This window comes from Mixophyes fleayi, chromosome 11, assembly GCF_038048845.1.
Source record: "Mixophyes fleayi isolate aMixFle1 chromosome 11, aMixFle1.hap1, whole genome shotgun sequence".
Classification (NCBI taxonomy): domain Eukaryota; kingdom Metazoa; phylum Chordata; class Amphibia; order Anura; family Limnodynastidae; genus Mixophyes; species Mixophyes fleayi.
In genome coordinates, this window is record NC_134412.1 from 3,665,035 (window position 1) to 3,685,203 (window position 20,169).

Genomic DNA, 20,169 nt, shown 5'->3' on the forward strand with positions numbered 1-20,169 from the left:
TCTATTTACTATTTAGAGAAAAGCCATGGAGGCAACTGTGAGACAGGCTGAGAGGTCTGGATAATGACGACTCTAAGAGTAGAAGGTCTGCGTGATAATGGTCCTAGGGGGAGAGATTGAAATGTTGAATCTGGGGGAGGATTAATGTCAAGTCTGATAATTCTAAATCTGGGGGGTGTCGTAGTGAGAATGGGGGCAAGTGCATGTTATGGGAGAGGGCTGTATGATACCAACGTATCGGATTCTCCCAGTGTGACAGGGTGAACCACCTATGCCACCCCGTCTGTTGTTGCTGAGAACTGGCTGGGCTTACTTTGCCACCGTTCCCTTTCGTTATCCCAATTGCGCCCTCTAACAGCAGTAGGAGGGGCTTAAGCTGCTGCCACCACTGGACCCCTTACTGGCATCCAGAACCGGGTTCCGTTCTGGGTAACTGTCACTGCTAGACTACCCCCTTGCTGTTACACATGGGCTGGTACTCCTGACATCTTGCCTTTAGATAAGGGCTGCTGTGGATGGATCCCCTATAACACTGGCCAGAGCTGCTGGGTAACGGGCAGAGCGGTGGTACCGGAAAGCTGGGTCCAAACCTCAGAATAGCCAGGAATGGATTAGAATTGGGTCTAATCTGTAGGTCACAGGAATTACAGCATGGAGAAGTTTTCAAGCAGGTCTATGAAGCATCAGCTGAAGCAGTCCTAACAAGGATAGTTCACACGCAGGTCTGTGGTACTAGGGATCTTTCCAGAAGTGTAGATGCTACAAGAGTGATACATTCAGTACAAACCAGTGCTGTTTTATACAGTTTTGGACACAGCCTCACAGGGTAAGCCAGCCCCCTGAAGTCGGAGTTAATTTTAGTAACAGGATGCAATATGTTTACCCAAACATGGATTTAAATGCAATTTATATTTAACAAAATTTACACTTTTCTGTGATATCCTGAATCTCATCGATTGGAGACTTCCTTTCACTTTAACCAGGATAGAGGCAACGGCTCCCTCCCGTGCATTAAAGTGTTGGTCACTCACATTGAATAGACTTATTTACCATTTCCTGCTATCCGCAAAACAGACTCCCTCCTCACATATGCCTAATTGGAGATTTCCTCTAGCAAAGTTACAAAATCCCAAACAAAATATTTCCTCTACCAAAATACACAAAAGAGTTCCTCAACAAATGCTTATTGCATCAGAAATGAATACCTCCAAAATAAATGCCATTCCTCTACAGTGTCACACGATATAGTAAAAATCAGTACATTGCAATGATGTAAATAAGAGCCCTGCGCTATTTCCTTTAAATGAATTTTATACCATAAGTTATTTATAAGTGACCCAGTCCCAGCCAGTGAGTCTGGTGAGAGTGCTATGTAATAGTGAATCTGATGAGAGAGGGCTGTATATATTAGTGAATTTAGGGACAGAGGGTTATATAGTATTAAGGCTAGGGTAGTAATGGTGAATTTGGGGGTTAGAAAAATTCTGGAGGAGAGGTCAGAGTAATGGTGAATCTGATGGGATTGGGCTGTATAATAATGAATACAGAGAGATCTGTGGTGAATCCGGAGGGAGAGAACTGTATCATAGTGAATCTGGGAGGAAAGCTCGTGTAATGGTGAATCTGTTGGGAGAGGGACACATAATAGTGAAACTGGGATAGGTCATAAAATATATTTAATATCTGTTAATGTTTCTTGTCCTCATCCTATTCTCTCCTGTTTTATAGCCTTGAAATATACGTTTCCTGTGTTTCAGTAAACACCTGCAGACATTTCTCCCAACCTTGCAGCCAGTCCTGATATGGGTCCTACCTGCGCCCACACCAGTATAAGTGGCAAATCTTGCTAATAACACAATCAGAGATCTTATTTTGTTTCAGGAACAAAGTCTCACCATTGGTAAACAAGCTGCTGAAGCAGTTTGGGGGAAATCACAAAAGGTCATCGTTTAAAAAGGAATCTATAAAAGGTTTTACATAAGTGCTTCTGCAAAGTAAGATTCTATTGGAAAATGCCAAACGGAAATGTCCGCCTGATGCTAAGAAGGGAAGAAAAAAGAAACAAACTTAATTCTGCATCCATTAGGCTGTCTCTGGTTTAACCTTTCTGGCACCACCGGAGCTCGCCGCACGTTGCGATGTCAAGCCTCTGCTGGCCTGCTTCAGCAAGGAAGGGGTTAAAAGCCGGCTGCTCGGCTCATTATCTAAATGTGGCTGGACTGCTGCCATCGCAGCTTTTAAGTAACATCATATATCACAGTAATTGGTGTGAAAGTATAGAAATGACCGATTATGTCTCAGTGACTCATTCCGTCCCCCACCTTATTCTTCATCACCTGATGAGAATTTGTCTTTAGCATTTGTAGAAGCAGATGTGCTCGGAGCGCGAGTGGCGACTGGCGCGGTGGTGGGAGTTACCGCTTGGTAATGGAGTGCTCCTGTACCATAATTGAGACCCATAATTCAAGCCCTTTGGCTTTATCATTACATGGCAGATGACATCCTAAATTCATTTCCACGGCCTATGCAACGATTATGCAGCGTGATTTGTGATATAATGAAAAACGCAGCGTTGAGCTGAGTTACGGGTCTCAATTATGCAGAATGAGACAGGCAGACAGCTGACTGGGTTTGTTTTATTGGGCCTTCATGGGTAGGCTTTGTTCAACGGTCCAGTCTCCTTGATGTAGGAGGCTTTAAAAATAATGCCGTAAATAAATATATAATCTTGCATGTAATGTGTATTTATAGCCATATTCTCACTTTTCCACCTACAGAAGAAATTGAGATGCATTTTGCTTCACAGATTTTCATTTCCTTGATCTGTTTTCCTTCTCATCTACTTTTAAACCTCATTACAAAGTTGTCTCTTAGCCGAAGTGTTTGAACTTTGTAAAGTCACGTGTTCAACTGAAGGCGGAAGGTCTTTACCGTGCCAATTGCAGCTGTTATATGAAGCGCAAAGTGGTTCTGTAGTGGCGGTCATTGTTGTGGGTTGAACTAATAGTCAGCCCATCAGATCGCTATGAGCTAGTGACCTTTGTACGTCCCTAGTGAACCGATAGGCCGCATTCTTATTAATCTTTATTACGCTCACATAGTGACTGCCTCTGCTACACTTTAATGCACTGTGAGTTCTTCAGCGTAATCTGAGTATACAAGCAGATTACAAAACAAATATTTCACCTCTCACCAGACGCGGGACATGCACGAAGGATGGTCCTGATGTTCTGCATGTGGCCAGCGCAGAACTGTTTTGAAAGTGGCACTTTTTGAAGTCAACTATGTTTGTAGAATATGTTCTACTCCTTTCAGGTAATACTCTTTTATCTTGTGCGTTTTTTGCTGTCTGACAAGTATAACACGTTCTTGAATATTTATAAGACATGTATTTCCTGGTGATATCAAAGTTTTATGGAATGGAAAGTAGTGATTCAGCTGTTTGGTGCCGTGGCGGCCTGTCAACGATTCATCACACTTCACGTTACATCTACATTCATGCATATTAAAGAGCATTCCTAGAGAAGATTCAGGGCAAGAACTCGGTCTTGCTGAGGGCACGATAACCTTGTGAGGTCCTCTACTTGAAATATTACCTGTGGTGTGTAGCTCAAGTGCAGAGTTTTACCATGTGGCCAATCTCAGAGGCTGGAACATATAATGGATTGGTTGGCACTAAGAGGAGCCTACGTTCTCCTGGGGTTACATTCAGGACATATTAGAATCAGCCCAGATGGTGAATATAATTATTGACTTAAAGATGGATGGAGCCTCCATTTAGGGTGACTGTTTATTACAGATTAAGTTATCTTGTCTTTATCCTTTTTATTGTTGAGCACATGATTACTTTCTGTGTGGTTTTAAGTAATTCAGTCTCTAGACAAATCTTTGTAATGACCTTTATTTATATATTTTTGCAATGTAAAAATCCCTGTTTTGAACTTTTCTGTATAATGTATCCCTCGCATTCCCTAAATGTAGTCAGAACTGAATGTTATATAGTAGAATAAAGTCTAATAACCACCACACAGAGGTGGATTCTGTTGCTCAGCCCAAGACAAATTCGTGAGACATGTAGGTCTCAGAGTTAGACGACATCCCGCCATTCAGCTGTCAGGCCGGTTACTGGGGTCTGTTCCGGAAATCACTGTGGCCTATTGGTGTGGTCATAAGATAATGATCTGATCGATTTTTCAGGCTATTATCAGTATTTGTCCATGTTGGGCTATGATCAGCATCCAGTTGATTGATGTCGCTGGCAATATCAACTTGGTAGAAAAAGGAAGGGTGCAGTTGAGGGACTTGGCACTCTTTAAAGTTATACCATCTGCATCATCTTTGTATGGAACCAATTTCTCATACATACTTGTCAGGGTTTCTTATTAAACTTTTACACAATCTAAGGCCTTCGGTACTAAGTATGCTGAGAAATCATAGTGTATATGGACATTGCAAAACTTATATTGCTTTCTCTAAAATAATTAGACCTGTTACTATTTGCAAATCTTCAAAACTGTTCTGTGAAATATTTGACTCATTCATGAAATGTGGCGTTCCCTGGCGGAACTTGGCCTTAAGTGTGACCGCAGAATGAATTCACTGTCGTCCCAGCTCTATTCATAGACTATAAATTCCGTGAAATACGACTTACAGTACAGATTGATGTTCTGCAGAATAGCAAAGCAAAGGCAGCACCACTCAAACATTGCATGGACGGAGTTATGGAAACTGCCTGTTCTGCCGCAAAACTCGAAATTTACCGCAATTTGGGTAGTCTCTATGGTAGAGGGTTCCAGTAGATGGATGACACATTTTTAGCAGACGATATTAGTTATGGACTCCCACCCCCTCATCAGCGGACATACCGATGTTCTGCCCAGCAGTGAAGGTGTTACTCGGCCGTCATACCGAGCATCGCAATATAAGACATAAACATTACAACCTTAACTGTCAGGAAGCTTTAATAACCTTCATTTTCATCCACCCTGATCTCCGAGCTTTCTTCACTGTCTACCTTGCCCGTGATTTATTCAAAGTGACAATTTTTAAGGCCTCTCGCCGTTGTCTCTGAGCAGGGAATTAATTCCTGCTGGAAAGCTAAGTAAATGCAGAAGACGCGGTGCTGCAAATCTCGATCTGATACCTGATAAAGATAAATGTCAGCGCGGGAGAGAGTGCTCCGGAGGGCTGCACGGGACTGGCTGTGTGCTGCGAGAGGCTCTGCAGGAGTGGAGAGATTGGAACATTTAATAAACCTTTGGCACACTCCTAGAAAAGCATAAATCACCGCGGCTGATAAACCGGAATACAATTATTTAAAAAGGAAATGAGTAATGACTGATCATAGAGCACAATGAGAGTACTTTATACCGGCGTCGGGTCTGCTCGGGTCTTAGCAGAAACAAACTGTCCTTGTACCTTGATCAGTGACTGGAAGGGTCTGCAGCCAGCCTCAATCATGCACAATTACAGCCTGCATTTTAATCAGCTTCAGGTACTGCTGGGTCTCACAAAAGCCCTGGAAAAGGGCAGCTGAGGTGCCAAGGGACAGCCCCCGCCCTGGTTGCTTCTATTATTAGGGACCAGGACATTTTACCATTTATAAATAAAACTTGGAAGGTTGGAGCTCTGCAGTAAATAGATGTCATTTAATTTATTGCCTGGTTCGATTTTACCTTTCAGAATTAATATTTTACCCATTGATGCATTTCGTTGTGGAAATAGAAATATTTATTTTACTTCTCTTGCCTGCAGTGACATTTCGGTATCAGAGCATTAACTTAATGCACCGACAAAGCAAGTACAGTGTCTCAACGCTGAAAATAGTATGATTTTTTTTTTTCCAACAGCCATAAAGTGAGGTTGCAAAGTAACATTGGTTCATTCATAGGAAAGCGAACCCAGCTACTGCTGTGGTAACCGTTACAATTATTGACATTGGAGTTCTCCCCAGGACCTATTTCCCGGGTGCTCCACCCCGCTCCTGTAGGCACTGTGTGAGCACTGCAGCCAGCAGAGTGTTTTACACCACTTACCACTAGTCTGACCTAATAATAAATAGGTGTGCCCAGTCCAGCCAGCAAGTGGGCAATAACCGCTAAACTCTTTATAAATAATATAAGTGTTAGCAATTGTTAGGAGCCGCCACGGGCACCGCGACTCGTCTCATGCCCCACTGGGCATCCCGGCCGTCTCCTTGACGACCGGGACGTCACTTCCGCCAGTTGGTCCGACCGTTGCCAAGGCAACGGCCGGACGCCGATTCCATGCACAGCGCGCCCCGGCAAATAGGACAGCCAGGGGCAGGCGCTGAATTATCCTCAGCCTGTGGGCTGATTAATGTGTCCCTCATTTAATTAGTTCTGGCATGTGTATTGTTACAGGGCTTAGCCCTGATTGGTTGCTCTGTGTATTTAAGGCAGGGAGGGCTTAGCCTCCCTGTCGGTTATAGCGCTTCTGACCCAGTTTTGCTGACCTGCTCCTGTTTGATTATACCCTGTCCTGTGGATACTCTGTTGGATTCTCTGCGTATGACCCCTGCCTGGACTTTGCCTGTTTGCTTGTGACCCTGACCCTTTGACCTGTACCTTGGACTCTGCTACTTTGCCTGTGACCCCGAGCTTTGGCGTGTTTACTCAGCTTGCCTGTGAGCCTTGACCTCGGCTACCGTCTGACTAACTGCTGCTTTCTACCCAGTCTCCTAGCCTGCCGCTACGGGCCTGCATTACCAACCCACACTACACCTGAAGTTAAGTCCTGGGGGCATCCGAGTACCGGTGAGCACATCACTCTCTAAGGGAAAGGCGGCTGCTATAGGTGTAAGACCTCCGCCATCTAGTTCTGTGGGTTGGTGATCAGACCAGCAGCTTAACAGCAATAACCTCCAACATATTTAATTATCGTCTGTAATATGTGCTCAGTAACACACTCTGCAGTAGTAGTAACGCGGAGTAGTAATGCGCTACCAGTAGCAATGATGGCCGGTGATATGGTGCCCAGTTAGAGTAACTGTTACATACCGTAATTTTTCTGTTACAATTTAGAAGATGCAGAAATTTGCTCCATAAAGGCTGTGCTGCATAGACTGATCCGTATAGGCTGTGCTGCATAGGTTGTTCTGCATAGACTGCTCCGTATAGGCTGATCCGTATAGGCTGTGCTGCATAGGTTGTTCTGCATAGGCTGCTTCGTATAGGCTGTGCTGCATAGGCTGCTCCGTATAGGCTGTGCTGCATAGGCTGCTCCGTATAGGCTGTGCTGCATCGGCTGCTCCGTATAGGCTGTGCTGCATCGGCTGCTCCGTATAGGCTGTGCTGCATAGACTGATCCGTATAGGCTGTGCTGCATAGGCTGCTCCGTATTGACTGCTCCGTATAGGCTGTGCTGCATAGGCTGCTCCGTATAGGCTGTGCTGCATAGGCTGCTCCGTATAGGCTGTGCTGCATCGGCTGCTCCGTATAGGCTGTGCTGCATAGACTGCGCCGTATAGACTGCTCCGTATAGGCTGTGCTGCATAGACTGATCCGTATAGGCTGTGCTGCATAGGCTGCTCCGTATTGACTGCTCCGTATAGGCTGTGCTGCATAGGCTGCTCCGTATAGGCTGTGCTGCATAGACTGCTCCGTATAGGCTGTGCTGCATAGGCTGCTCCGTATAGGCTGTGCTGCATAGGCTGCTCCGTATAGGCTGTGCTGCATAGGCTGCTCCGTATAGGCTGTGCTGCATAGACTGATCCGTATAGGCTGTGCTGCATAGGCTGCTCCGTATAGGCTGTGCTGCATAGACTGATCCGTATAGGCTGTGCTGCATAGGCTGCTCCGTATAGGCTGTGCTAAATAGGAAGCTCCGTATTGGCTGCTCCGTATAGGCTGCTCCGTATAGGCTGTGCTGCATAGCAAGCTCCGTATAGGCTGTGCTAAATAGGAAGCTCCGTATTGGCTGCTCCGTATAGGCTGTGCTGTATAGGCTGCTCCGTATAGGCTGCAGCACCAATTGTCATATATATGCTTTGCGTAAACTTCTTGCAGCTCAGTGATGTCTTTAGAAAAATGTATTTATTAGAACTATATTAGAAGTCTCCTCTGTGAGCTTTATCATGTTACAGAATATTATAATCTATACTATTTGTACACCCTAAACATTATAACATATATTTCCCTATGACACAGTGTATAGGATATAATCGAAGAACAGGCCCGGAGCTGTGGTTACATTATATGTATTTTGTGTTTTTGCTGATTCCGCTTCTTGTGAAGTAAACTGTATGATTTCCTCTCTGTTCTGTTTACAAGTTAATTTTGGTGCATTCATTAATCAAACGGAAATGTGAGTAGAGGAACGTCTGTGTCCCATCCCTTGTTCAGAAAGCAGCAATAAGTAAGACATTCATTCTTGGTAGCATCATTACCAAACAATTCTGTAAAAATAATTATACCCAGCCTCCTCAAGACATTCTTGGACTCATTCCATAATAACATTTTTCAAAATACTTTTTTATACGTCATTGTAATTATTTTCCTGTATGTATCTTTATTCCATGGTAACATTGTCTCCTTTCCAGCAGCTAAAAACCACCTGTTTTTACACCTAGTGCTTTATAGAGAATGTTTCATCATTCAATTCAGTCCCTGTCCCACTGGAGCTTACAGTCTATATTACATTACCTACCACACAGACAAACACTAGGATAAACTTTGTCAGTCTCTGTGGAGTGGGGGAGGAACCTCTGGTAGTAACAACTGCAAGAAGGAGACCCTCTGCCATTGAGAGGTGACAGCAGCTGAGATTCTCAACTTTGCTCAGGTTCCCTCGTGCACAGTTCCCATTTTAGCTGTCGCTGAGGTTCCCCCTCTCTTGGTGGCTGGGGTACCCCTGCTGAAAAACCAGAGCTCTACCCCATTTGAACGCACTATATAAACAGGTTACAAATGCTACAATCAAGTAAAAGACAACAGCACATGGCTTTCTGTACCTATATTGCATTTAGTATTATAAAGACAACTGCAACTGCTCAAAAAATGTGTTGTAAAAGAATTGTAATATTTACGGAGTCACAGGGTAGCAGATCATGTTTTTTATTTCTTTGGCTCTCTGTGTATTATATGTTTGTGCAGTGCAGACAATATAGAAAGTGTACATTATAAATATGCTGAAATTTGAAGCGCCATTATGATCCCAACAACATACGTATTGAGTTAAGGCCAATGTTCTCCTGCAGTATCCTATGATAGAATGAAGACTTGGAGAATGATGCCACCAGCGATCAGGGGAGCTTGTGCCATTATCTGAATACAGAGACCACTAAATGGGTCACAGTTTGGCACAAACAAGAGTGAACTTTTAATTTCTTCTAAAAATAACACTTTACTGACATGTTGTTTAATCCCTCTTTTCATACGATGTATTATTCCTTCTCATTTGTCCATTTCCCTTTCTGAAAGTCTTGTTCATAGTTAGTCTAATTGGCCTTCAAACTTGTTTTTCTGTGGATGTAATTGGATGCACTCAGGTCCGGCGTTCCTAATCTATGATCCTTTTCTAAGAGCTTCAAGTTTAATCCCTGCAGCAGTCTCCAGGTTCTATGTCTGTGTTACATGTCCATCCAATGTGACTATGGTTGTGTTGTGTCTCAGGGAGGCCTCACGCAAGTGGTTCTCTGACTGGTGATTCGTGTCAGCGGTGGGCAGTGCCTGGTGACACTGAGTTATTAGTACTAGTTCTGTAAGCTTTATGAGTTCTTACTTGCTACTCATTGGGAAGGGTCTCTCCTTTGTACTTCTTATTTCCTGTATCCGCTGGGGCTATCGTTTTCAGCTTTGCAAGATAAATTAATTTGTATGCAAATTTGGGCCTTTCTTGTCAACTTCCTTGTTCCACTGATTCTCTAAGTGACAAGTAGTAACACAAGCTCAGCTTCTGCACAGTTATTGTTTACTCGCTGAACATGGCTCAGGTCCCTCAGCAGTAAAATAATAGTGAATTTGGAGATAAGCGATTTTATAAAATTGCAATTTTCTCTACAACCATCATGATTACAGTCATAACGTAACATAAGATAAAATCTGTTCTATCATACAGTCCAACTTCTCACCTCTCCTTGTAAGGAGAGTCTGCCTGCACATGGTAGGTAAGTATGTGTTCAGTTATTATATTTTAATACATATTAATTTCTATATTCTATATATTATATATCTATGTCTATTTTAATTCCCCTCTTAGTACCTCTTAGAAGCTGTGATTTCTGCAATAGGAGGTTTAGGGAGCCTAAAGATTTGTACATGCCACACCCACTGTTTTATTTTTTGTTAAATTCAAGAAATAAATAGTAATTGTGCATTAAAATATACAGAAATAGTTTGTGTTAAAGTTTGTACCCTGCAGAGGTTGTGATATACTTTCCACCTAGAGATTGAGTGAAACATGCTGCTGACCAGGGGTGCTTGACGTGGCATTGTGGGGGAGCTTGTATTTGATAAATCGCCGCCCCCCCCCCCCACACACACACACACACACACACACACACACATTTAGCGCCTGTGGGCATTGGTATATAGGGTGAATAGAAAACAAACCCTATCACAGACAAGACACATGACTTTCAACTTAAATCTAGTGTTGTAATCAGAAAGACACCCTCCATTGCTATATCTTCCAGGAAATGAACAGGGACAAAAATATGTTTTGCATTTTTTACTTCCCAGACGGGACGTTGAATGCGAGTTACAGACACCGATGAACAGCTATGTACTGTAAGTAATAAATAAACTGGGTACGCCTGCGCAGTCAGACCTGAAGCTGCCCTCAAATCTTCCCCACACAATCCCTTATGTGAAAAACAAATGAAATCTAAATTTCGAAGAGAATGAAGCGGCGCTTCTGGTCATAGACTATATAGAGTGAAGTCTCTGACATAAAGTGCACTAACAAACCATCTTATAAGGATAATCAGTCCAAATGTTCTATGAATGCTCAATTATAAGTTCATACAGAGCATCCGGAGAGTATTCACAGTGCTGCACTTTTTCCACATTTTGTTATGTTACAGCCTTATTCCAAAATGGAATAAATTCATTTTTTCCTCAAAATTCTACACACAATACCCCATAATGACAACGTGAAAAAAGTTTTTTGTTTTTTTATTTTAGCAAATTTATTAAAAATAAAAAACTAAGAAATCACATGTACATAAGTAGTCACAGCCTTTGCTCAGTACTTTGTTGATGCACCTTTGGCAGCAATTAGAGCATCAAGTCTTTTTGAATATGATGCCACAAGCTTGGCACACCTATCTTTGGGCAGTTTCGCCCATTCCTCTTTGCAGCACCTCTCAAACTCCATCAGGTTGGATGGGAAGCGTCGGTGCACAGACATTATCAGATCTCTCCAGAGATGTTCAATCAGATTCAAGTCAGGGCTCTGGCTGGGCCACTCAAGGACATTCACAGAGTTGTCCTGAGGCCACTCCTTTGATATCTTGACTGTGTGCTTAGGGTCATTGTCCTGCTGAAAGATGAACTGTCGCCCCAGTCTGAGGTCAAGAGCTCTCTGGAGCAGGTTTTCATCCAGGATGTCTGTACATTGCTGCATTCATCTTTCCCTCTATCCTGACTAGTCTCCCAGTTCTTGCCACTGAAAAACATCCCCACAGCATGATGCTGCCACCACCATGCTTCACTGTAGGGAGGCTATTGGCCTGGTGATGAGAGGTGCCTGGTATCCTCCAAACATGATGTCTGGCATTCACACCAAAGAGTTCAATCTTTGTCTCATAAGACCAGAGAATTTTGTTTCTCATGGTCCAAGAGTCCTTCAGGTGCATTTTGGCAGACTTCAGGTGGCCTGCCATGTGCTTTTTACTAAGGAGTGGCTTCCGTCTGGCCACTCTACCATACAGGTCTGATTGGTGGATTGCTGCAGAGATGGTTGTCCTTCTGGAAGGTCCTCCTCTCTCCACAGAGGAATGCTGTAGCTCTGACAGAGTGACCATCAGGTTCTTGGTCACCTCCCTGACTAGGGCCCTTCCCCCATGAGTCCTGGTGGTTCTGAACTTCTTACATTTATGGATGATGGAGGCCACTGTCATTGGGACCTTCAAAGAAGCAGATATTTTTCTGTACCCTTCCCCAGATTTGTGCCTCGAGACAATCCTGCCTCGGAGGTCTACAGACAATTCCTTTGACTTCATGCTTGGTTTTTGCTCTGACATGCACTGTCAAGTGTGGGCCCTTATATAGACAGGTGTGTTCTTTTGCAAATCATGTACAATCAACTGAATTTACCACAGGTGAACTCCAATTAAGCTGTAGGAACATCTCACGAATGATCAGTGGAAACAGGATGTACCTGAGCTCAATTTTGAGCTTCATGGCAAAAGGCTGTGAATACTTATGTACATGTAATTTCTTAGTTTTTTATTTTTAATAAATTTGCAAGAATCTAAAAAAATGATTTTTTCACGTTGTCATTATGGGGTATGTGTGTAGAATTTTGAGGGGAAAAAGGAATTTATTCCATTTTGGAACAAGGCTGTAACATAACAAAATGTGGAAAAAGTGAAGCGCTGCGAATACTTGCCGGATGCTCTGTATATTTAAATGAGTGCACGTTGAGTCAACTTGTCTCCCGATGTCTGTTAGTAGTGGATTCGCTCACCATGATCATACATGGAAAAGAAAATGATCAGAAAAATATCAGTGTAACCTGTATGATCCAATATCACACGAATACACTGTAACCAGTGCGTGAAATAATAATTATATAAGTAATCACCGCGTGATGCACTCATTGACTCCTCCCGGGTGTGCACTTACATGTAAGATGAATAATAGATGTTGTATATCCAATGCTCAAGCAGCAATTCTTCTCAAATCTGATCCTCCGCTTCACCTCAAAGGGGCTCCAGTATGAAAGGAAAAATCGCTTATAGTATAAAATCTTTATAACATTTATTGATACAAATAAAAAACACAAAGTCATATGTTGTCTGAAAAACATGTAAAGATCCAAAGCACTCAGTGAGGATGGATCTTACCCTCAATCTGATGATAACGGGCGTGTAGATGGAATGAAATCCCCGGAAATAATCCCAGGATCGCCGGCTATAAGTCCACAAGTCCCACAAGAACAGTGAAGGTAAGAGAAAGATTCTCCCTGTGCGCGTCTTACGTCACCTCCTCCTTGCTGACGCGTTTCGATTTCCAAATCTTTATCAAGGCATGGGTAGGTGAACAGATGAACAATACTAAATAAGGTTCTTTCAAACAATCACAAGCTTACAAAAACATATCGATCTAGCGCCCTAAATAATTAACTCTTGTATGAATGGAAATTCCGAGCATAACATTGTTGTTCATGAAAGATGTATTACATCAAAAAACATAATAGATGTACCAGAACATGTTAGCCCTTTAAACCAGCCCATACATGATCCCTTAACATACATAGGAACCCAACCTACCCATGCCTTGACAAAGATTTGGAAATCGAAACGCGTCGGCAAGGAGGAGGTGACGTAAGACGCGCACGGGGAGAATCTTTCTCTTACCTTAACTGTTCTTGTGGGACTTGTGGACTTATAGCCGGCGATCCTGGGATTATTTTCGGGGATTTCATTCCATCTACACGCCCGTTATCATCAGACTAAGGGTAAGATCCATCCTCACTGAGCGTTTGGATCTTTACATGTTTTTCAGACAACATATGACTTTGTGTTTTTTATTTGTATCAATAAATGTTATAAAGATTTTATACTATAAGCGATTTTTCCTTTCATACTGGAGCCCCTTTGAGGTGAAGCGGAGGATCAGATTTGAGAAGAATTGCTGCTTGAGCATTGGATATACAACATCTATTATTCATCTTACATGTAAGTGCACACCCGGGAGGAGTCAATGAGTGCATCACGTGGTGATTACTTATATAATTATTATTTCACGCACTGGTTACAGTGTATTCGTGTGATATTGGATCATACAGGTTACACTGATATTTTTCTGATTATTTTCTTTTCCATGTATGATCATGGTGAGCGAATCCACTACTAACAGACATCGGGAGACAAGTTGACTCAATGTGCACTCATTTAAATATATGTACTTATGATTAAGCATCCATAGAACTTTTGGACTGATTATCCTTATGAGATGGTTTGTCAGAGACTTCACTCTATATAATGTGTGACCAGAAGCGCCGCTTCATTCTCTCCGATTTTTAGATAACTATGTACTGTAGTTTTGATGCACAACAATATTACAATTATTGCAATGTGTCACTGTTTTCATGGGTGCAAATCTAGCACAAAAATGTGCCCCAAAAGTCTGCTAAACAAAGAAAAATACAGCTTAAATGACATAAATATGCCTTTTGTACCATGAAATGTGTATGTTAAAGTTACTATACCATGAGCGAAGTTGTATTTCACATGGTCTGTGTTGTGGTTATGTGTCTTGCAGAAAGCTATTGTCCTCTAGAAGCCCATTTACACCCATATCGGCTAAATACAGCTAATACAGTTCTTTGTGATCGTGGCCAGGACACGCTGTCAAGCAGTAATTATAGGTTGGAGGATAAATCACCAGTTTTATCGTTAATAGACAGTTTGAAGTGAACTAGTAGAAGAACTTCTGTCCCTGTGGAAGAGGTTACATCGGCTCTTTCGGGGTAAACATGAATTTGTTAAACAGGTTTCTAAAACAAGATAGTTGAAACATAACGACTAAATTCACAAAAGTGGACTTAAGTAAAAAGTGACAAAATGAATTAAATTGGCCACAACATTAAAACCACTGACAAGTGAATAACACTGATTATCTGCTTACAATGGCACCTGACACAGGGTGGGATATATTAGGCTACAAGTGTACAGTCAGTTCTTGAAGTTGATGTGTTGGAAGCAGGAAAAATGGGCAATGTAAGGATCTGTGCGACTCTGACAAGGGTCAAATTATAACGGCTAGATGACTGGGTCAGAGTATGTCCAAAACGTCCGGTCTTGTGGGGTGTTCCCGGTATGCAGTGGTTAGTACCTACTGAATGTGGTCCAAGTAAGGACAACTGGTGAACCAGCGACAGAGTCGTGGGCACCCAAGGCTCATTGATGCAGGTGGGGAGGGAAGGCTAGCCCGTCTGGTCCAATCCCACAGAAGAGCTACTGTAACAAAAACTGTTGAAAAAGTTAACGCTGTCTATAATAGAAAGGTGTCAGAACACACAGAGCATCGCAGCTTGCTGCGTATGGGGCTGTGTAGCCACAGACCAGTCAGAGTGCCCATGCTGACCCCGGCCCAAAGCGCCTCAATGGGAACCTGAGCATCCGAACTGAACTATGGAGCAATGGAAGAAGATGGCCTGGTCTGATGTATCACGTTTTCTTTCACATCATGTGGACGGCCGGGTGAGTGTGCGTCATTTACCTGGGGAAGAGATGGCACCAGGATGTACTATGGGAAGAAGACAAGCCGGCGGAGGCAGTGTGATGTTCTGGGCAATGTTCTGTTGCGCAACATAGGGCCCTGGAATTTATGACACGTACCACTAGTGGGGGGGATTTAGGCCACGCCCCCTTTTTGACACCTGAGGCTGCCGGCGGCTGCACACTATGTGCAGGTCTGTTTGCAGTGACAGGCAGGGACAGTGTGCTGCTCGGCTGCTCCGATTGTGTTTTAAACACAATAAGAGCATCCGGGGAGCACACTGTCCCTGCCTGTCACTGCAAACGAACCTGCACATAGTGTGCAGCCGCCGGCAGCCTCAGGTGTCAAAAGGGGGCGTGGCCTAAATCCCCCCCCCCCCCCCCCCCCCCCCCTACATCGCCCCGGGTACAAATATTCTCTAGATCCGCCCCTGCGTACCACCTACCTAAACATTGCTGCAGACCAAGTACACCCCTTCATGGCAGCGGTATTCCCTCATGGCAGTGGTCTCTTTCAGCAGGATAATGCGCCCTCCACACTGCATAAAATGTTCAGGAATGGTTTGAGGAACAGGACAAAGAGTTCAAGGTTTTGTTTTTCCAGCACATCCCACAGATGCTCGATCGGATAGAGATCTGGGGAATTTGGAGGCCAAGTCAAGTCCGAGCCACGGAGGCGTCAACTCGCAAGTTACAGGACTTAAAGGATCTACTGCTAATGTCTTGGTGCCAGATACCCCAGGACACCTTCACAGGTCTTGGGGAGTCCATGTCTCAACGGGTCAGAGCTGGGACCTACACAATATTAGGCAGGTGGTTTTAATATTGTGGCTGATCAGTGTGTGTGTATATATATAATATATGTGTGTGTATGTATATATATATATATATGTATACACATATATATGTATATATATAAATATTAAGATTACATATAAATAAGCTATATAGTTACATTCTCAGCAGCTGCAGAACTTGTTACTAGAATAGTTTTTCTTATCTTTTCCATGAAATCGAACATTGCACATGATTATGTTGGTGTACATTGTACATTGACTTTAAAATTTGCCGTCAATTATTGCCATCTGCTCACTAAAATTGGAAACTCTTCTCTTGGAAACTTCTGCTGATTGTCATTGACATATTGCTTTTCTGTCGGAGGATTAATCTCTCCGAGCGTCTCTCGCTGTAGTAAGGAAACTTTTGGCTTCAAAGTTAGTTTTATGAATTAGTCATGACAAATGCTACGAGAAAGCCTACAGAACTTCTTAGTCATCTCCTCACTGTCTTCTGGTTCAGGGCTTTACTGGAATAACTAATATATATATACAGCGGATTTTTGTGGTTACTTATTGTCATCATAAGTATGGCTGAGACTGAGAGGCAATGAGCAGGCTGCAGCGGAGGTGCAGAATGACAATATAAATAATAGCCTCTCAGACAGCACTTCAAGCACCAATCAGTAGCTCCTTTTATAAAAATCTAGAGTGTCTGTTAGCTATCCCATTATAAATTACAAACCGTATTATTACTGAGAAGGTAGTCTCCCCAACTCCACTCTCTCATTGAACATCTGAGAGATTCATACTGACAGAGATAGGAGCCATGTTGTGGTTGGCAGTACTCCCATTGGGCATACAGAAATGCATGCTGGGAGCTCTCTAACTGTTGCCTAAGACATTACATTACTCGAAAACACAAGGTCTTATTATTTGTGTACACACACACTATCCACAATATATTTCACTACCACCAGTTTGAGGCCATTAAAACAGAATAGGAACATTTAAAAGCATCTAGACAGAAACCATGTTTAACTCTCACATACTAAAATAATTGGGATCTTGAACATGGCATATATATTGGGAAGGGGGAATGGAGGGTGCTTAAGCTTCTCATTCAAAACTAGCCATCTATTAAATCTGCAAGACATGCAAGTATAAGACAGACTCAATTTGATGGCATTTAGCAAAAAAGTATAAACAAATATGGTGTCAGGTCTGATTATTAACTCCGCGATGGAGTATACATCTGGCTGTATTTGTGCAAGGTAGACTCCCACTAATTATCAAACACAGCCATCAAATTCATTACAGTATCTCACCCTGCAAATAGAATCTTTTTTTTTTTACATTAGTGTGTAGGATCAGGCTCCAGCCTGCAGATATCCCACATGCAACACCCCGATTCTCAATGTCTGACCAACTGGACCCGTCATAAACAGCATAAACTAAGCCCCTTCTGCGTTAGAGGCCAAATACATAAGCAAGTCCATTAAAACAGGCACAATGGAATAAGAGCAGGTACATGACATCACAAAGCAAAGAGGAACTACTTTAATTCAGCATTTCTGTATTTTCTGCATTCATAAATGATCCCCACTTTGTGATTTATACCTGAACCTTCAACTGCTAAATTGTCCCTTCTGTTGTAGAAACTGGAGTTAAGTTCAGCACAAATACCATTTTATTTTACAGAGGAACTTATATTTCTACTTTACCAAAATCATACATTATTTACATGTAATGATTCATTCTGCTAGATGACAAGGTCAGAGGGATGAATGATGGAACATCACACCATCCATCCTTCCATCTTCTGACCATCTTTCTTCTCAAGCTGCTCATGTGTAAGACATGAAGAGCAAATGGGAACACTCATAATTAGCTCCGATTACCGTGGTTTTGCTTCCAGAATTCAATGGGCATCCACTTAAACTGTAGTGTTTTATAGTATAATTACCTGTGCCTTGTGCTAATTTAATATGAAAGGCTTTAGATGTTTCCAAACACAATTAAAATTGCGTCAGTTTACATAAACCTCTTAGAGCATTTCAACAATTGCGGGGGAAAGGGGTCTGGTTTCCTGCACACTGATTGTATGTAAGAAGAAAGCACAGTATAGGGAAATATAATGGGGCCTATGCATCAGGCTGATTTTCTTCCTAAAAGATGTGGAAACAGCCGTTTCCACATCTTTTAAGTATGTTTACTATATTACATGCCTAACGGAGGAGATATCACAGAAATCTCCTCCATTTAGGCAAATACCGTTCAGCATCACAGTCCCCGTGTTCTACAATGCAAGAAGCTTTGATAAGCTTTGCATTGCACAGATAGGTAACACCATCTCATTTCCTATGGGATCTTGCTGAAGCCTCTCTGGTTTCACAGAATTCGTTAGTGTTACTGCTGTGCGCATGCGCCCAGCACTTCCCCCTGTCACCGGCAGTGCTAAGCTGCCGGTAAACAGGAACATTAGATCGCAGGAGAGGGGTCACTTCGCTGGGGCTCCCAGAGAAGCTCCGGTATGATGCATTGAAGTGGTGCATAAATATGCATCACTGTGATTTTCAGCAATGCATATTTGCTGGTACCGTATATTGTTAATGCATAGACTCCATAGGGGTCCATGCATCAATAAGATGCGGTGCCCCTAAATATGCATCGCTGCAAACCGCAACAATGTATAATTTATGTACCGCTAAGATGGACTATAGCTTGGCTATTTTGGGAGCCCCGGCGAAGTGACTTCTCTCCTGCGATCTCATTTTCCTATTTAGCGGCAGCTTATCACTGCAGGTGACAGGAGGAAGTGCACAGTTTCCACTGTACCCGGAGTCTGCGATACCAGAGCGGCTTCAGCAGAATCCTGTAGGTAATGACAGGTAACGCCATCCTGAGCTCTATGCACTGCAGAACATCGCAGTCCCCATCTATGGGGACTGCGATGCTGCATGGTATTTACCTAAACGGAGGAGATTTCACATCTCCTCTGATAGGCAGTTAATACACAGCAAATATACTGAAAAGATGCGGAAACAGTAGTTTTTGTCCAAAAAAAGCTTGATGCATAGACCCCATAGAGACAGAAATATATTGTATCTGGGTATCGTAAGTAGGAACAGAACAAAGAAATCTGTTATTATATGGTCCTGTCCGGACATGATCACTCTACTGTGAGAACACACAGACGGCTTCTCTGTCACAAGACTTGTAAGTCTATTTATGAAGCCTTAAATCATCTGCAAACTCTTTAAGTTACGTTAATATTTAGCATTATCTTAACGCAGGAGATATCTTCTGCATTACACCAACTGCTGCAGTTCCCATTATTCTCAATGGGGACTGGACAAATTTAGGAGCTTGACCCTGGAGATGTCATTCTATCCTATGGGGAGAGCATCGCAGAAGAGGGATAATTGGATCCCTCGCTGGCTTTGTCCTTCTGTCCTTTCTATCGTAAATTGTACTCTGAGCTTACATGGCCTCACGGCGACTGCTATGATTTTATTGTAGACAGGTTCCTATCAAGCTGCTGTCCAGCCTGGATCATTCAATCATTTATTTTCAATGGGATAAGAAATGCTAATTAATGTGAATAAAATACGATTGGTGATAAATTTACCCTTTTAAACATGTCTATTATTATTGGTATGTTGGTTTTTGGTTACTTTTAAATCTTTTAACCTATCCCTATTTTCCCCCCTAAATATCCACTTGGACATGATGAGACTAAAGCATTGCTGCCTATTAACAGAAAACTGGGTACTCGTCTATTTGGTGTACTATGAATTTACACATCATTACTAATGTCAAATACCAATCAGAAAAATTTCTCTGAAGTTGAAGGAAAAGTTCCTTCACCATTAAAATGTCTTTAGAAATATAAATGTAAAATTTACGTCCTGTAAGTGAGAGGCAGCGAGATGCAATGATCTGCATTTGCCTCTGAGCTAGACTACAGATAGGCCGGTAATA

General features: G+C 42.6%; 1 protein-coding gene across 4 annotated transcripts in view; it reads left to right on the forward strand.

The window, feature by feature from the left end:
- The window catches only part of IGSF21 (immunoglobin superfamily member 21), a 497,506-nt gene that overhangs the window by 466,064 nt on the left and 11,273 nt on the right, over positions 1-20,169 (forward strand). The window lies entirely within an intron of this gene.